Below are 17,234 nucleotides of genomic sequence, written 5' to 3'. Positions count from 1 at the left end.
ACAAAGACTCAGAGGCTTATGCAGTCATTATTAAATATAGCTTTTTAGATTTTGAGCCAGTGTCTTTTTAGCTAGTGTGTGTGTGTATGTGTGTGTGTGTAAGTTTGATGCAAGAGTGATAGTTGGGTTGATCTGCAAGGGCATTCTTCCAGTAGGACAGGGGATAGTGTCCTGTTGAGTTCTGGGAGATGGTACAGTAGACCCTGGTAAAGGTTGGGGAGTAAAAAGAGAATTTGCAGTTAATGTGGAATATTTCACAAAAATTCAGAATCTCAGAGCATTTTCTAGACTCTGAATTTTCTTACTTGTTCTTTATTTGTAAACTGATTCTAGATGAATTAAGTAAAATTATATGTATTTGTTAGTTAATTTGCTAAGGAAATATATAGAATGACTCAGTCTTTAAATTTTTAATTTTTGTGTTTGTTTCTCAGGAAATTCAAAGATAAAAACTTCAAGGAAGTTTTTAAACATAATCCTTTGGTTCAATATATTCTGTTTCTCTTGTCCTGTCCAGGGCCCTGAGTTGTTTCCCCATACCACTGACGTGCACCATTTGTCAGCTTCAGAAATGTGAAAAAATTACGTGCTGAACAGGCTAACAATATAGGATTTCTCCTTTTCTTCTCTTTTCTTTTTTTCTTTTCTTTTTTTCTTTTCTTTTCTTTTCCTTTCCTTTCTTTTCTTCTTTCTTTCTTTCTTTCTTTCTTTCTTTCTTTCTTTCTTTCTTTCTTAAGTTTTGACATTTCTTCATTTGCTCCTTTTTTGCAAATCTCATCCATCTTTAATTCTTGTGGCTTCTTTTCATGGTAGAGAAATAAAGGGATGGTAATCCAGAGTAACTGAAATACTCATACTCTCAATTGAGGGATTCATTTATATTCTAAATACTCTCTTATGAGTACATAAAAGCAAATTAATAATTAGGTTTAATGTGTCCATACACATTGCTGTATGTTATCTCTGTATCTTCTGTGTAACCATTTCAAAATCACTTTAAGAACTGCTCAAGTACCGTGCAATATTTTTATGCAGACTTAGCATGGACTGCTGTTTTCTCACCAATTAATCTGGAATGTCAGAGGGTCTTTTAAAGCATCTTTGCAAAATCCTTCTCATTGAGGGTATACCATTTGGATAGTTTGGGGGCAATGTTAGCCAACTGACCAGAGCCCTGCCTTACTCATGGGCACAGTGTGTTGGTAAGGGTTAAATGAGGGGCACCTGGCTGGCTCAGTTGGTAGAGGATGAGACTCTTGATCTTGAGGTCATGAATTCAACCCCCACATTAGGCATACAGCCTACTTGAAAAAGTTAAATGAGATGACTTTTAAAGCATTCAGTAGAGTGGTACACAAGGGAAACACTGACATCACTTGCTCCTCTGCATTTTCTCTATATTAAATCAATATTTCTATATATTTATCCCTATTTCTGTAGGTTTCATATACTTACATATAAATATAAACATAAACACATACACATAACTTATTACTGCTATTAACTACTGTGCCTAGTTACCATTTATTAAACACTTTCTGTGTGCTGGGCACCCAGTGCTTCACATAAATCATTTAGTTTTCACACTAACACCATAAGGTCTAAAGTATTATTATCTCCCCACTGCGCAGAAGAGGAAACTGAGGCAAAGACATAAAGACCCAGCTGAGTCTGCACAGCTAGTTATAAGTAAGTGTCAGGGTGAACCGAGGCCCTTCTGCTAAAGAGCGGTTTCTTCTTATAAGAGAGATGTTATGCAGTTAATCTGATTTGATTTTTAGGCTAAAAATGAAATAAGGTAATTTTATATTCCTCATTTTTCATATCCCATCATTATTTATGTGAAGCATGTAAATGATTTCCCTGGGCTCATCTGAGCATACCTGATACTTGTATGTAAACAAAAACCATGGTGGATTGATGCCTGAGACAGGTTGGAATAGATCATGAGACACTGAACTGGAGCTTCTTCTTCTTTTTTTTTTTTTTAAAGATTTTATTTATTTATTTATGATAGTCACACAGAGAGAGAGAGAGAGGCAGAGACACAGGCAGAGGGAGAAGCAGGCTCCATGCAGGGAGCCCGACGTGGGATTCGATCCCGGATCTCCAGGATCGCGCCCTGGGCCAAAGGCAGGCGCCAAACTGCTGCGCCACCCAGGGATCCCTGAACTGGAGCTTCTAATGGAAACTAATTTATTAAAATCAGGGATAATAATGATAATAGGCACATATTTGATGAAGTAAAATCTGATGCTTAACGGATGGACTTTCAGAATTTTAACTACCTTTGCAAAATGAATTGAAGCATTTTGAATATTAACTTAATTGTAATTGTGTGTACATTATTATCTTCTCTTCAGGAGTCATGGATAAGTATGAAAAGTTTCCTAAGTTGTGATTATTTGATAATGAAATGTTTTAGGAAGCAAGGTTTACAATTTAAAACCCTGAAGTGTTGTTGTTGTTGTTGTTGTTGTTGTTGTTTTAATATTTTTTAATTTATTTATTCATGAAAGACACAGACAGAGGGGCAAAAACAAAGGCAAAGGAAGAAGCAGGCTCCCTGTGGGGTCCCAGGACCCCGGGATCATGCCCTGAGCCAAAGCAGATGCTCAACTGCTGAGCCACCCAGGTGCCCCAAGTCCTGGAGTGTTTTAAAAGATGATTTTTCTTTCTTAGTTTAGTTGATCACCTTCTTTCTGGACAAAGAATCCTGCTACCTGAAATTATCCTCATTATGGATATGTTAAATAAGAAATATAAGGATATTTATAGTTAGCATATATAGTATATACTGAACTACTTTCCATTACCACGTGACTTATGAATTTTAATGGTCAATTTTTTTTCTATTCATGCATTGATTCCCAGAAAGTTGAGAGTTACACAACTTGCAAAGTAATTGTTATCTAAGTAGAGAGTATGTTTGATATATGTCCTCAAATTGCATTAAATACTTAACTTATAAGGGAGAACAAACAGTATGCATGCATAACACGTAGTTCTTTTACTTAAGCCTAAAACAGTTTTGAGTAACGTTGTTTTCTATCTATATAAAGGACATATTTTTTCTTGTGAGTCAAAAACCTGACATTTCATTTTGTGAAACTGAATTGATAACTTGGATATTTGAAACAAGTAGCTATGATAAAAATGTATCCTTCTTTAAAAAGGGTTATAATTCAATTAGGCAAGAGTTTTTGAGTATTATGTGCAAAACATGTAGTGGTTTAAATGATATAAGGAATAAATAGGATCCCTAGAGTTTAAAAACTAGCAAAATAGTTGGAGAAACAAATACAATAATACTCATTCAAGTTGGTTTATAGTAAATTTTGTAATACACAAATCACTTATTCCTGGATACAGATACAAATATATGTATTCATTTCTATAGAAATACGTACACCAAAGAGATTGTATAGCTCCTCTTTTTTATATAATGTATTCCAGATATGGGTAATGTATGCAGAACTTATCTCAAAAAAATTTTTTTTCTGCTTGAAGAAAACTAAGGAATAAAATATGTTTATAAGCTAGATATTTTCGTACTGTAGGGCTGCCTTAATAAAATACCAGAATCTGGGTGTTTTAACATCAGAAATTAATTTTCTCACAGTTGTAGGGCCTAGATGTCTGAGATCAAGGTGTTGGTGGGTTTGATTTCTTCTTGGTCTTTCTTTCATGAATGTCTGTACCCTAATCTCCTCTTTTAAGGACACCAGTTTTATGTTCGGGCCCATCTGTATGACCTCGTTTTACCAAGTACAGTCATATTCTGAGGTCCTGGGGGTTGAGGGGGAAGGCACAATTCATCACATAACAGCAGGGTAACCGTAAGTAATTTAGTCTTACTACAGTCTTATATGTTCAGATCTTCCTTATGGTCCATGCATATATTCGTTTTAGACTATAAATTAAATCAACTCAGTCCAAAACCAAAACCACTCATGTTGACATCTAGAAAGCCTTCTTCTCTCCTAATACTCACCCCCCCTCCCCCCATCCACATAGTCATTCTTGCTTTCATGCAACCTCTCTTTTGGCCAGTCAGATTAGGACAAATGGAAAAAATTGATGTGGCTTGAGGATATCATCTAGATTCACTGAATACACATACAAAGATGGATCTTCTATGAATAAAACAGACTATGAATAATGTCTTATTTTTTTAAAAAAATTCTATATGCTACATATGTACATACTACTATTTCTCCAAGTTGGCCTTTGAGTAACTGGTACAGCGTTTTGATTAAGTAGCAGTAGAGGGAAATTCTGTGGGTACGTATATTTGGGGCACTGAGACTATGAAAAGTTAAAGAGCAATGGCCAATTAAGCTAACTCCAAAATAGGGCAGGTACTGTGTTTGCATTTTGGAGAAACATTTTAAATATGTCTTTCTTTCGGATTTCACTCTCTACTGTATCCAAGACCTCACATAAAACATATATGCTGGGCAGCCCAGGTGGCTCAGCGGTTTAGTGCCGCCTTCGCCCAGGGTGTGATCCTGGAGACCCAGGATCGAGTCCCATGTCGGGCTCCCTGCATGGAGCCTGCTTCTCCCTCTGCCTGTGTCTCTGCCTCTCTGTCTCTCTCTCTCCGTCTCTCTCATAAATAAATAAAATCTTAAAAAAATATATGCCTCAACTTAATTTAGAAGCACTAAGTTTTAAGAAGCATTGGATGCACAAAGGAATATATACAATAATTCAGGGACTGCTAACCAGTTATTCCATGAATTAAAGAGCCATACAGCTAAGCACCACTGATAATGGTAGCAAAAGGGCCAAAATGCCAGACCAGTTCTGAGGGACGCTATCCATGGCTGCATCCTCTCTTTCCTGGTCAGGAGAGATAAACAAACACACAAGGCCTTTCAGGTACAAAGGGCAATTTCTGTATTTGAAGTTATGCATTAAACAGATTGTTTCAGAATTTCTCAGGTAGAATCCTGACAACTCAGCTTGCAATAAAAGTGCCACGATTCATTCTCACAAACACTTTGGTTTCACTCACGATATAATTGCAAATCACAGGCATTTGAAGCAGTGTGCTCACTCCAGTGGGTCTGTTTTAAAATTGTGGAAGATTGGTTGCATTATGTCTTTAGCCATCTTGCAATAAATATCTTAGGAACAGTAGTTCATTGATTTAGAGAAAATTATCAGTCTTGGCATGGGGTGGTATGTGTAAAGCATTTAAGACAGAGGGAATTAGACAGTAGACTGAGTTGCTGAGTGACCCTTGACAAGTTATTAACTTGTTTGTGCTTTAGTTTGCCTGTCTCTAATCTAGAGGAATACTACCGACTTTCATAGGGTTGTGAGAAGTTTAATTGGACAACACCAATAGAAGATACCATCTAGCACCATTTTCTAGTATTTGGCAGTTACGTAATAAATGGGAATAGCCTTTCTTTTCATCTCTGTGATGTTTAATTTCCTCTTATGATCCTGGAAGTAGTTATTAAAAAAAATTTTCTCAATTTTTCACATAAACCATAAACCCTCTTCCTTTATATACCTGATCTAATTTGAATTAGAGATCGGCCAATATCACCTCCAAACGAGCCTTGCAATTTCCACTTCCCCTGCATCTCTGCTGCTGTGTCATCCAAGCCACAATAATGGCATACCTGGACAACTCCAGCTGCCCATTAACTGTTCTCTCATTTTCCATAGTGTTTCCCTCAACATAAGTAAGAACCTATATCACCTCCTGTTTAAACCCATCCAGTTGGTTGCCCATTGTGCCAAGAATAAAATCCAGACCCTTTGTTGTGACCTCTGAGGCATTTGATGACCTGGTCATTCTCTTACTTCTGGCCACATCCATGTGTCCATGTTTTCTCTGTTATCAAAAAAAGCCAGGTTATTTCTCACAACTTTGGCCCTTTTCATTCAAAACTCCTTCCCAAATCACCACCACCTCCCATACATAAACATGACCTGAATGTCTTCACCTTTTTCTTCTGTTTAAATGTCACCTCCACAGAGAGGGTTCTAGGAGTTTACTCTGATTTGTGCCTTCTTCATATTTATTGTTGTTTGGAGATAATCACATCAGCCCAGCTGGCTGAGAGGTCTCAGCAGTAGAAACAAGCGAACATTGTGAAAAGGGCTGAAACAAAAGGCTAGGAGAGCAAGAGAAGAAAGGAAATACAAAATTTTTAATAAAGTAAAAAAAAGTCTGGCACATTCTTTAATCTCTTTAAAACTTTTTTTTTAATAATGTGGAAGCTTCTTTACATTTTTACATAGCCACATGTCAAGAAGGTTGAGATAAGGGAAAGTAATTTTCATAATCTATTATATTTAACTCAATATATCAAAAATGTAATAACTTCCATGTGAATCAATGTAAGTATAACAATCATTAATGACATAGTTTACATTGCTTTTTTTTAGTAAGCCTTCAAAATCTAGTACATTTTTATGCTTGCAGCACAAGTCAATTCCCACTAGTCACAGTTCAAGTGCTTAGGAGCCACATGTGGCCAGTGGATACCATGTTGGTCAGTGAGGATCCAGTAGTGAGTCTAATGAGATTCAGTCCATACCACTCTTTCATTGCCTGGGTTGACTCTTTATTTAATTGTGGGACGATCTAACTTTGAATTGGTTTTTCAGATTAGATATGTCAGATTTCTGTTTTCAAAGACTTTTTAATCAATTCATGGGCAAATATTTTCTCACATTTATGAATATGAAAAACCTATCATTTCTTTTTTAATTATGTTTGAAGACAAATAGAGTTAATAAGGGTTAGTTTACACCAGAGAATTCATGGTTCTGCTAGACTTTCTGCTACTTGTAAGATTTAGTTGTAAGGCAGTTTATATGGAGTGGCATTTACAAGTGATTCTCAAAGTTGAGTGGTCATCAGAATCACCTGAAAGCTCATAACCATGCAGATTATTGGACACACCACGAGAGATTTTGATTCTGGGATAGAGCTGAGAATCTGCATCTCTCAGTATTCTTTAAGGTGCTGCTACTGAAGCGGCTGAAGACTGTTACTGGTGCAAATCCTCTCCTCTGCTCTCAGGCACTGTGCTTGTCAGGATTGTCCTGAGCAGCACCTTTCATTTCGTCATGTGGTCAGTGATAGAGACCTTGGAAACCACTATTTTTGTTTGTGTGTTTGTTTGTTTGTTGGGGGGTGGTAATCCTAAGTGGAGGACATTTCCTGTCCATTCATTATGATGCTATATTTCATATGGAGAATGGAGGAGCAAAAGAACCATAGAGGGGGAGGAAAGAGAGAACCATATAACAAATTTCAGAACAGGAAATTGTTAAAGAAATGTCACTAAGATGGGAGGAGGGGAGAGCAATACAAGCTCCCTGATGACTGTCTCTAATGTTTTGCTTTGAGAGGTGGGGAACAGAGTCTATATTCTAGGTCCAGATGATAGACTTTTACGGAAGCAATAATAGCTCTGTTGAATACTCAACCACAAGTCTAATATGTCCCCTGCTGTAATTTATCTGTTTTTCTAGCCATTTAATACCCACTAAGTTCCAGATCTTAAAATTAGCTTTGAGGATCACATGGAAACAACTACCATTGTTTATGTGAAACGAATAATGCTCATACAGCTAGTGTATCTTGTTGAATTTCTACAAAGCTGCTGTTGTGTGCATCAGGCCCCTGCAAATACTAGATAAAATTAATGTTAAATTTTAGAGTAATGAGAAAAATCCTTACCAAACTAAACATAACTTTGATAAAGCTGTGAGTTTGAAAAATTTTAAAGGCTAAATTTGGAAAAAAATCAAATGAAATTAATCTTTGTTTTTTTTTTCTGCAAGTCTTAATTTTCCTACTGCATTATCTAATATTTATTGAGTACTTATCATTGGCGGGCATTGTTCTAAATGCTTTACCTGCTTTAACTCATTTAGTCTTCAAAACAACCCAATGATCCTATTATTATTGTTCTTATTTTTAGATGGACATTATACAGCTAGTTATAGCAGAGATGGTATTTTGAAACACTTACCTGCTCAAACACCTAGCTGATATTCAGTTGCCTTACTTTGTTCTTTTAAGGCAGGATTCTCTCTTCCTTGATCTTCTGTTCTACAAACCTACACCCAATTACACATCGATTTCAATTTTTTGCCCAGAATTTTTTCACTTTTGCATAATTTCATGCTTAGGGTTTCCTCTATGTCTTCTCTATGCCATTTACTTTATTTGAAGTATAACCCCTTTTCTTTTTGCTTAGATCTATCCCTTAGTAACATTTTACATTAATTAGTTCTTGAAATATTGAATATATTTATACATATTCTTACTGTTATTAGAGCAGAATTGTAACAACTTCAAAGAATTTTTTAAAATGAAAATTGAATTTCCCATTATTCAGCACACACACATTTCTTTTTTGTACTTTTTTACCTACTCTTTTATATATATGTGTGTTTATGGGCATGCATAGCTTTTATATTTATTCACCATGAGTAATTTGTATTTGGATTTTTTCATTGATTATTTAATTACATTTTTTTCTTATTAGGGAAGTTTTTTGAATTATTTTTGCAATATTACATAAAATTCCATTGAGTTGAAATAACACAATCCACCTAGCCATTTTCCTATTGTTGTACAGGTTGATTTTAATTTTTTTCCTACTCATAATTTTGTAATGAATGTTTGTACATGGACAGAGCTTTTTAAAAAGTTGATTTATTTCTCTAGTATTAATTTAGTAAGTCAACAAGTCAGCTTTCTTTTTTTTTTTTTTTTTTAATTTTTATTTATTTATGATAGTCACACAGAGAGAGAGAGAGGCAGAGACACAGGCAGAGGCTGAAGCAGGCTCCATGCACCGGGAGCCCGATGTGGGATTCGATCCCGGGTCTCCAGGATCGCGCCCTGGGCCAAAGGCAGGCGCCAAACCGCTGCACCACCCAGGGATCCCAACAAGTCAGCTTTCTTTAGCTTTTGACACATACTGTTGTATTGCTTTTGCTTTTAACTGAAGTTTTTTTTATTGAATTTTGACTTTTCTTAAGGACACATTCAAATTTTTACACATGTAAAACATAATCATTGACACCTAAAGTATTTCCAGTTCCCTAAAAAAATACCATGGTACTCTTACTCACACCTAGGTTAAATCTGCCTGTTAACTGTACTGCTGTATATATTAGTCGCTGATTCTTTTTCATTGTTGTGTAGTGTGCCATTGAATGAATAAACAGCAATCAATTTACTAAGCCTACTGTCACTGGATATTTGGGTTGTTTTCAGTTTGGGGCTATTACAAATAAAGCTGCCTTGAATGTATTTTATGTCATTTGTTGGGCCTGAGCCCTCATTTCTGATGAGTGTATTTCCAAGAACAGAATTACTGGATCATAGAGGATACATATGTTTAGATATTTTTAATTTTCTTATGATTTAAAATCAATTTAAAATACTAGTACAAATATTTCTATATTGTAAATTAGTAAGAATATTATACTCCTCATACAAAGGGGAGAGAATTAATAATTTAGGAAAGTAGTTACCAAGTTATGTTTAGAAACTCTGTGTTTTGTTCATGGCAAAACTTAACAAGCCTTAGATAATTCCCTTTCTTTCTGTACAAATTTATCATACATGGAAGTATATAAGTATTACTGCACATAAATATTCCTAAACTATTAAATTTTTTATAATAATAAAAATAGTGATAACTTTTTAAAATTGAGATGCAATTGGCATACAACTATTATTACTGCTTTGGCTGTAGGCACCTTTTACTGCTACTTTTCGTGGAATTTGCCCATGTGTGTCACTTCACATTTAGTAAGTACTGAATACACACTACCAGCTGACAGGTAGGTATTTGCTTATGTTAATGAACCTCATGAAACCATACCCTTGCACTGTGTTTAAGATAGAGTTCATGTAAATAGTTTAGGTAAGCACAGCACACGCAAGCACCACATACACAAATCATGAGCTTTACCATGTATTAGTGAATACAATTTTGAAAACATGCTTTTTATTTAAGTAAGGTTATGAAAACAATGGGTTTTAAAGAATTTAAGCTATTCTCATACATTATATCTTCTGCTCCTATTATGGGAAAAATTTCTCTAAATAAATTGGATGATTCTTTTATGTCCTCTCTTACACCTCTCAACCAGGAAGTGAGCACAAAAAATTCCTCTAACACCGACTTTCATGCAGTCATTAAGCAGCTTTTATATTTGTTAGGGTGTGTTGGCAATAAATATCTTCTCTCTGGGACTCCCAAATTATAGCCCGGTGTGAAGCTTAATTATATCATTGAACTCCCACCAGACAATGTTTCCTTTATTGCAATTCTTATTTATTGGAAGATAAAAGGGTATAAAGTGAAAAGAGTAGTTGGGAAGTGATAATGATTGGCTAAGTACTATGAAACTCCCTGCCACTGATCAAACTATGTTAATGTTTATTTTAGTCCTCAGGAGTAATAGTCACCTGTTAAAACTCCATCATATAAAGCCATTTCCAGGTCTCGGGGTCATGTGAGGTGGGAGACAAATAGAATGATTTATTTTAAAACCAAGATACACATCAGATTTAAACATTTTAAATTTGTGTGTTCTTTTCCATATTGTTACACAAGTGGCCTTACTTTTGGAAAAATAAAATTGGAGAGGTAATGTTTAAAGATACTACTATTACATTGGAAGTGAAGCTATAATAAGTGATTTTTTTAGGACAGTTTTAGCAATGAATGATAACATACCCCATATTGGCTCTTTGCAGGTATGTTTTCACTCATGCTCTCCCTCTCATTCTTAGTATCAGAATGAACATTACCTTCGGAAGACCAGTGAGTAGTCTGTAGTATTGAGCACCTAATAGCATCCAGATTTTAACTATTGGAATAAGTATTAAAAAATTAAGAATATTGTGGCATCTAGTATAGTACCTTATGCATAATGAGTGTCTCAATAAATATTTGTTGAATAAATGAATATATTAATGCAATAGGTGAGATTTTTTTGAAAATGTATCCTACTTTGATTTAGATTAACAGCAGGTATATTGAGAAAAATGTAGAAAATGAATAAAACTTATATAATACTTCAATAAATGATAGGTATAGCAAAAAATATAACTCATGATTTGTTCATTTAAGTGATCTCTGAAAGTTTGAGTAGCACTTTAAGCCAGCAGTTCTTGTCCTGGCTGTATACACTAGCCAAGCACTGTACATGTTTATGAGGAGTTATGTATTCCAGTGTCTATCACTAGAACAACAAATAAGACATTGCTTTCCACTCATACAAAGGGTATTATATGGGAGTACGAATGAATGAACCTGAAGTAAACCATCAATGTGGTTAGACCTCAGACACTTGACATTGAGTGAAAGAAGCAAATCAGAGACGGATATATTGAGTATGATTTCTTTTATATGTTTTCAAAAACAAAATATAAACACCATTTTATGTAATATGTAAATATTAATGTAATTAATTATTTTCTGTGAAGGGGGAAGATTGAGAATAATGATCAAAATCTCCTGTTAATGCTTAATTACTTGAGCATGTACCTGGCAGGTGGATATATGATTGTAGAAAGGCACAAATGAGACTTCCACAGACTGTCAATGTGTTCTTTCTTTATTTGGATGATGTTATTCAGTGTTTCATTTATTATTAATATTTAACCTGTACAAATACATTATATATATGCTTCCTTTTCTGATATATTTTACAATTTAACGAAATAAACTGCTTCTTAGGGGCACTAGTATATTAGGTCATATCTTTGTATTCGTGGAACTTTCAGCTAGAGTAAAGGTACACATTAATTCAGTAATTGCAATTACTATAGGCTTATTGAATGAGAAGTACGTTGTGCCATAAGGCTGTGCAATAGGTGATATGATCTAATCAAGGAAGTGCAGAAAGACTTTCACTGAGAAAGGGGAATTGAGCTAATATCTAAATAATGAGTGGAAACTAACTTGGAAAAGAAGGAAGAAAGGTAAGAGTACTTCTTGTAGGGAAACTGATATAGGCTTTGTGGTGCAGGAAGGAGCACAGTGAATATGAAGACAAGAAAGAAGGACAATGTTTTGGTGCAAAGAGAGAAACGAGTGTTGGGAAGAATATTATTCAAGAGGTATGTGGGACCAAAACGTGGATCTTATAGTTACATGTTAAGACTTTTGTCATTTCCAGAGTGATGCGAAGCATTAGAGATGTTTTAAGTAGGGAGATCATGAGAACAGATTTACATTTTGAATATATCATTCTGGCTGCAGCTGGGTAGGGGCAGAGGTATACATGGGTAGACCAGTGGAGAGTCTATTTTAGTAGTTCAGGTAAACACATTTTGAAGGCTTGGATGAAGGTACTATAGAGGGGGTGAGAAGATATAGATTGATTTCAGAAAAATTTTGAGGGCAAAATGTAGGGGATTTGATAATGGAGTGGATTTGGGGAGTGAGTAAGAGATACTTGGAGAATGATTTCCTAGTTTCTAGCTTGCTTAAATGAGTGACTGGTGGTACTCTTAACTGAGAGAGGGAATAGAAGAAGACCACAGGTTTAGGGACTCTACATTGTCTGTTCATATTTATACATATTAAATGTGTGCATGTTAGACTTCTGAGTGCAGATACTGGTCTAATTTAGACTATCTTTCAAAAGTGTGTTTCTAAACTGTTTGCATTATGTCTTAAACTGAATATTCAATACGGCATAAGACCTTTTTTTCTCCCTCTCTTTTTAGACAACAGACAGACATGTGAATATAAAGGAGGTCTTTTTTGCCTCTTTCTCTCTTGCATTTCTATTTCTAACCATCACCCCTTCCTTCTACCATAGGAATCTCTTGACTCTTGATTTAACATAGTGGAGGATTATTGGTTCTTTGCTGCTCATCATGGTTAAAATAATACCCTCCCTCAATAATGAAGCAAGTGGTGTCTATTCTTAGGCTTGTTCCAGTATTAGTGAAGATCTTGACATAGCATAAAGGTGTAATGATTTGAAGAGTAGTTCTGTGCTGTCCCCTTTGAAGAGAGAAGGCTGATTAGGGCCTTCCTGAGTCTAAGAATCATAACATTTCATTGCTCTCTTCCAACCAGAAATCCCATGGTCATTCTTCCCTTTAATTTCTGATAATACGGCGGACTGTATATCTAGAGAAAACTTTCCATTAGTAAAAACTAAAAAATGCCAACAGAATGTATAGTTTTTGAAAAATATGTTTTTTAAAAAGACTAATTGTATAGCTGAGTTGGGGGGAGGGTAAAGGAATTTTAAAAACACATGAACACCATGAAATCACAAATTGAGAGAAGTTAGCAAGCACTGAAACAGATGTTTTTCCTGGGATATTTGGCAATTCCTCATGGCATACAGTTTAAGATTTGAGAACATTTTTTGATAAACAAAAAATAGCTTTGGCTGGCAAAAATTGGTTGGGTTGTATTGGAAAGCACTCTGTATCAATAGGATCTCTGGAAGGCAACTCTTATTGTTAGTTCGATGAAACAAATACAGTGGTTATGGAAGAGGTGGGAGAGAGAGGAAGAGGGAGAGAGAGAGAGAGGATGAATATGTTCTTAAAGGAGAGTAGGAATAATTACTTTTCTTGGTTTTGTTTCTGAGTGCAGTGTAAGCAAAGCGAAGTTTTACCTGAAGAAAATTCCTAACTTCACCCTCATGTAATTCAAATTCACATCTAAAAATAAATTCCAGTTTTAAGGTTGATAATTTCCCCAAGTACTTTGCAGAAGCAAGCAAAAGTCTCACAAAAAGAAAAGCACTCTAAGTCAAGGCCTTAAATAATTCTTACAGATAACATTTCAAAGGGCATGAGATCATATTAAGAAATCAGCACTAAATAAGGTAGAACAAAGCATAAATTTATTCAGAAAAACAAACACCAGACACAGACCCAAAAAGACTGTAGCTACTGGAATTTTCACTTATGAAACATAAATTAATTATATTTAATATGTTAAAAATAGTATAGATTTTCTGAAATATAGTAAAAGGCAAGACTATAGAAGCAAGAATATATTTGAAAAAGTACCAAACAGTAGTTTGAGAGAATTAAAAAATAAACAAATGAGGGTTGAAATTCATTTTATGGCTTATACAGCAGAGGAAACACAGCTGAAATGAGAATTTTTTTGAAATAAATATCTGAAGAAAATAAAAAGAATATAGAGCAGAGAGACAGCTAGAAAATATGAAAGAGACTTTCAGAGATAAGGAGGATAAAAAGAAAAAGTGTCACGTATACCTAATTGGACAGCCAGATAGATGGAAGAGAGAAAATCAAGGTGAGACAATATTCAAAGTGATGGGGGCTGTAATAGATTTTGAATTTATGAAAGACACCTATCTTCATACTCATAAAGCAAACAAATTTCAAGCCAGTAATACGGGAGAGTATAATCAACAGAACACTGTAATATATTACAGCAAAATCACTGAACACTGATCAAGACGAAGAAAGGCAAAAAAAAGTTAACAAAGAACAGAAAGGTAGTAGATGGTAGAAACAAATCCACACACAGCAGTAATCATTATAAATATGAATGGATTAAAATTTCCAGTTAAAAGAGATTATTGGACAGAAGACAAAACGAAACAAATCCCAGTTCTATTGTTAATAGAAAAACTCCTGAACTGAATAATATAGAAAACAAAAATTGGGAAAGATATACCAAATAATTGGTAACCAAAAAAGGGGGAAAGATTCACTTTTTAAATAGCAGACAAAGAAAATTCTAAAAAATATTGTTCCATGTGGTAGCCAGCCTCTGACATGAACCCCAGTGATCCTTGCTTCCTGGTTGGTATTCATGGCTTTGTGTAGTCTCTTACCCAAATGAATAGGCATGACCTGTATAACCAATAAGATATTCCAGAAATGATAATGTGAGAGGGAGGGAGGGAAGGAAAGAGAATTATTAAGCTTTGAGAGAAAAGAAACAAATTTTGATTTGTTATGTAGATGACATGATTTCCCATTTAGGAAAAAAATCTACAAATTATTAGTCTTTTTTAAAGAGATTTATTTATTGATTTATCTATCTATCTCATGACCTGGGAGATAATGACCCAAGTGGAAATCAAGCACTGGATGCTTTAACTGACTGAGCCACCAAGATGCCTCAACGAATTATTAGTCATTTTTAACTATAAAATCAAGATAACAAAATTCAAGCACAATTCCATGTATTAATATTTAGTTAATATTTTAACTTGGAAAATGTTCCATTTTTTTAATAGCAACAACATAAATTGTAAAGTATCTAAGAGTAATTAAAATCATGCAGATTTTTTATGGAAATTATAAAATTGCATTGAAAAACACAAAGATACATCCAAATAAATGGAGAAGCTCACTGCAGATAAAAAGACACTTTTTTAAATGACGATTTTCCTCAAATTGTTGCATGGTTTAACACAATTCCTATCAAGTGTCAACAAGACTTTTCATGAAAGCTGACTAGCTCATTTTAACATTCATACGATAGATCAAAAGGACAGGAATTGCTAATTCATTCCCGAAAAAGCAGTATGAGGAAGCACCCCTTGCCCTATCAGATATCAAGATCTATTTTAAACCTATTATAATTATTACAGTGTGCTAGTTCAGGAATACATTGCTGGAACAGACTGCTTAGCTCATAAACAACCCACACATACATGGAAACTTGTTCTTTTAGCATTGCACATCAGTAGAGGGAGCTTAGTCCTCTGGCAGAAGGTGTTAGGAAAATTAGCAATTTTTATGGAAAAGATAGAACTGGACCCCACCTCACTCACATGTAACATAAAAATCAATTCCAAATAGATTAATAAATTAGAAGGGGGACATAACAATATGTTTCCGATCTCTTTTTATGAAAGGATTACTTTTAGAAAGAAGCACAACTGTAGAGATAGTCTGATAAATTTCACTTTGTTCAAATTCAAGCCCCCCCCCCCCTTGAAAGGCACTGTGGGAAGAGTGAAATGACAGTTCCAAACGCCAGACTAAAACGTTTGCATTGCCCATGACCAACAGAATTTAGAATCTAAAATATATAAAAACTTGGTAAGCTAGTGACAAAGAGACAACAAATAAAAAAAAAGTGAGGATAAGACAGTCATTTCGTAGAAAAGAAAGCAAAGTAGCCAAGAAAAATTTGTCAATTTGCTGACTCTAATCTGTAACACTGGAAAGGCAAATTTAGACCACAATGAGTGTTTATATCTTGCCTTATTTCCAGGAATAAATGGCAATATCAGCATTACTGAGCAACTAGAACTGGCATATGCTGTAGGTGTACAATGCTTTAGAAAACTACTTGGAATGAATGGCAAAATTCAGCAATAACTGTGAGCTAGCAGTTCCACTGCTAAATGGACCTCAGAGCAGGGCTTCTGGAACTATTCAGGACAAAGGAATCCTAGTTTTGAAATTTCCCTCCTTCCTTCCTTCTCTGTTTCCCTTCTCTTTTTCCTCCCTTCTTTCTCCTCCAGCATGGTAATGATGTTTATTTGTAATACAATTTAACTATATTTATTTCACCTTGCTTTCAGGGTTGTTTTTTGTTTTGTGGGGATTTTGTTGTTTGTTTTTCTGATTCTTGTTCTTGATTATTTAATTTTTTTTTCCAACATGGTATGTTATGCTTTCAAAAGTAAAAACTATGTATAAAAAGCGATCCCTTACAGAAACCACATTCCCTCCTGTATCCCTTCCACTCAATACCCCTCTCATGTAACTAATTTCATTGGGATTTTTTTGGCATGATTAGAAGATATATGCATGTTAATTTATTTTTTCTCTTTCACAAATAGCTCTATTTGTGATTATACATGCTTTCTGCCTTTTCTTCCCCCTGCCCCCCACCCTCATGATATCTCTTGAGATTTTCTGACATTTCTTGAAGACCTTTTTCATTCTTTTTTTTTTTTTTTTTTTTAGATAGTTCTCTATTGTGTGACTGCATCACAGTATAGTCAACCAACATCTTAGGTTGAATACGTTGATAGTTTCAATATTTTAGTTTTCATTTCTTTAAAATCACTTCTTTTGTCTTTATTTTGGTTATTGCTACTACTACATTCTTGAAAGATATATTTTGTCTTAATAATAACAAAAAAATCAATTGAAGCTTACATTCCTGTCAATGAATTAGGCATTAAAAATAAATTATATGGGGGATCCCTGGGTGTCTCAGCGGTTTAATGCCTGCCGTTGGCCCAGGGTGTGA

The 17,234-nt window shown here is 34.8% G+C and overlaps 1 protein-coding gene across 4 annotated transcripts in view; it reads left to right on the top strand.

Moving 5' to 3' along the window:
- Positions 1–17,234, top strand: part of HNF4G (hepatocyte nuclear factor 4 gamma) — a 121,659-nt gene that overhangs the window by 8,775 nt on the left and 95,650 nt on the right. The window contains exon 1 of one of the 4 annotated variants that reach the window (XM_077876512.1): positions 11,826–12,127. The exons of the other annotated variants lie outside the window; for them this stretch is intronic. The gene's annotated coding sequence lies outside the window, so the exon portion shown is untranslated. Of the gene's footprint in view, positions 1–11,825; positions 12,128–17,234 lie in introns of those variants that run through there. 4 annotated transcript variants of the gene reach the window in all.

Source organism: Canis aureus, chromosome 28 (genome assembly GCF_053574225.1).
Source record: "Canis aureus isolate CA01 chromosome 28, VMU_Caureus_v.1.0, whole genome shotgun sequence".
Lineage (NCBI taxonomy): Eukaryota > Metazoa > Chordata > Mammalia > Carnivora > Canidae > Canis > Canis aureus.
This window is presented reverse-complemented; position numbering and strand designations above follow the sequence as displayed.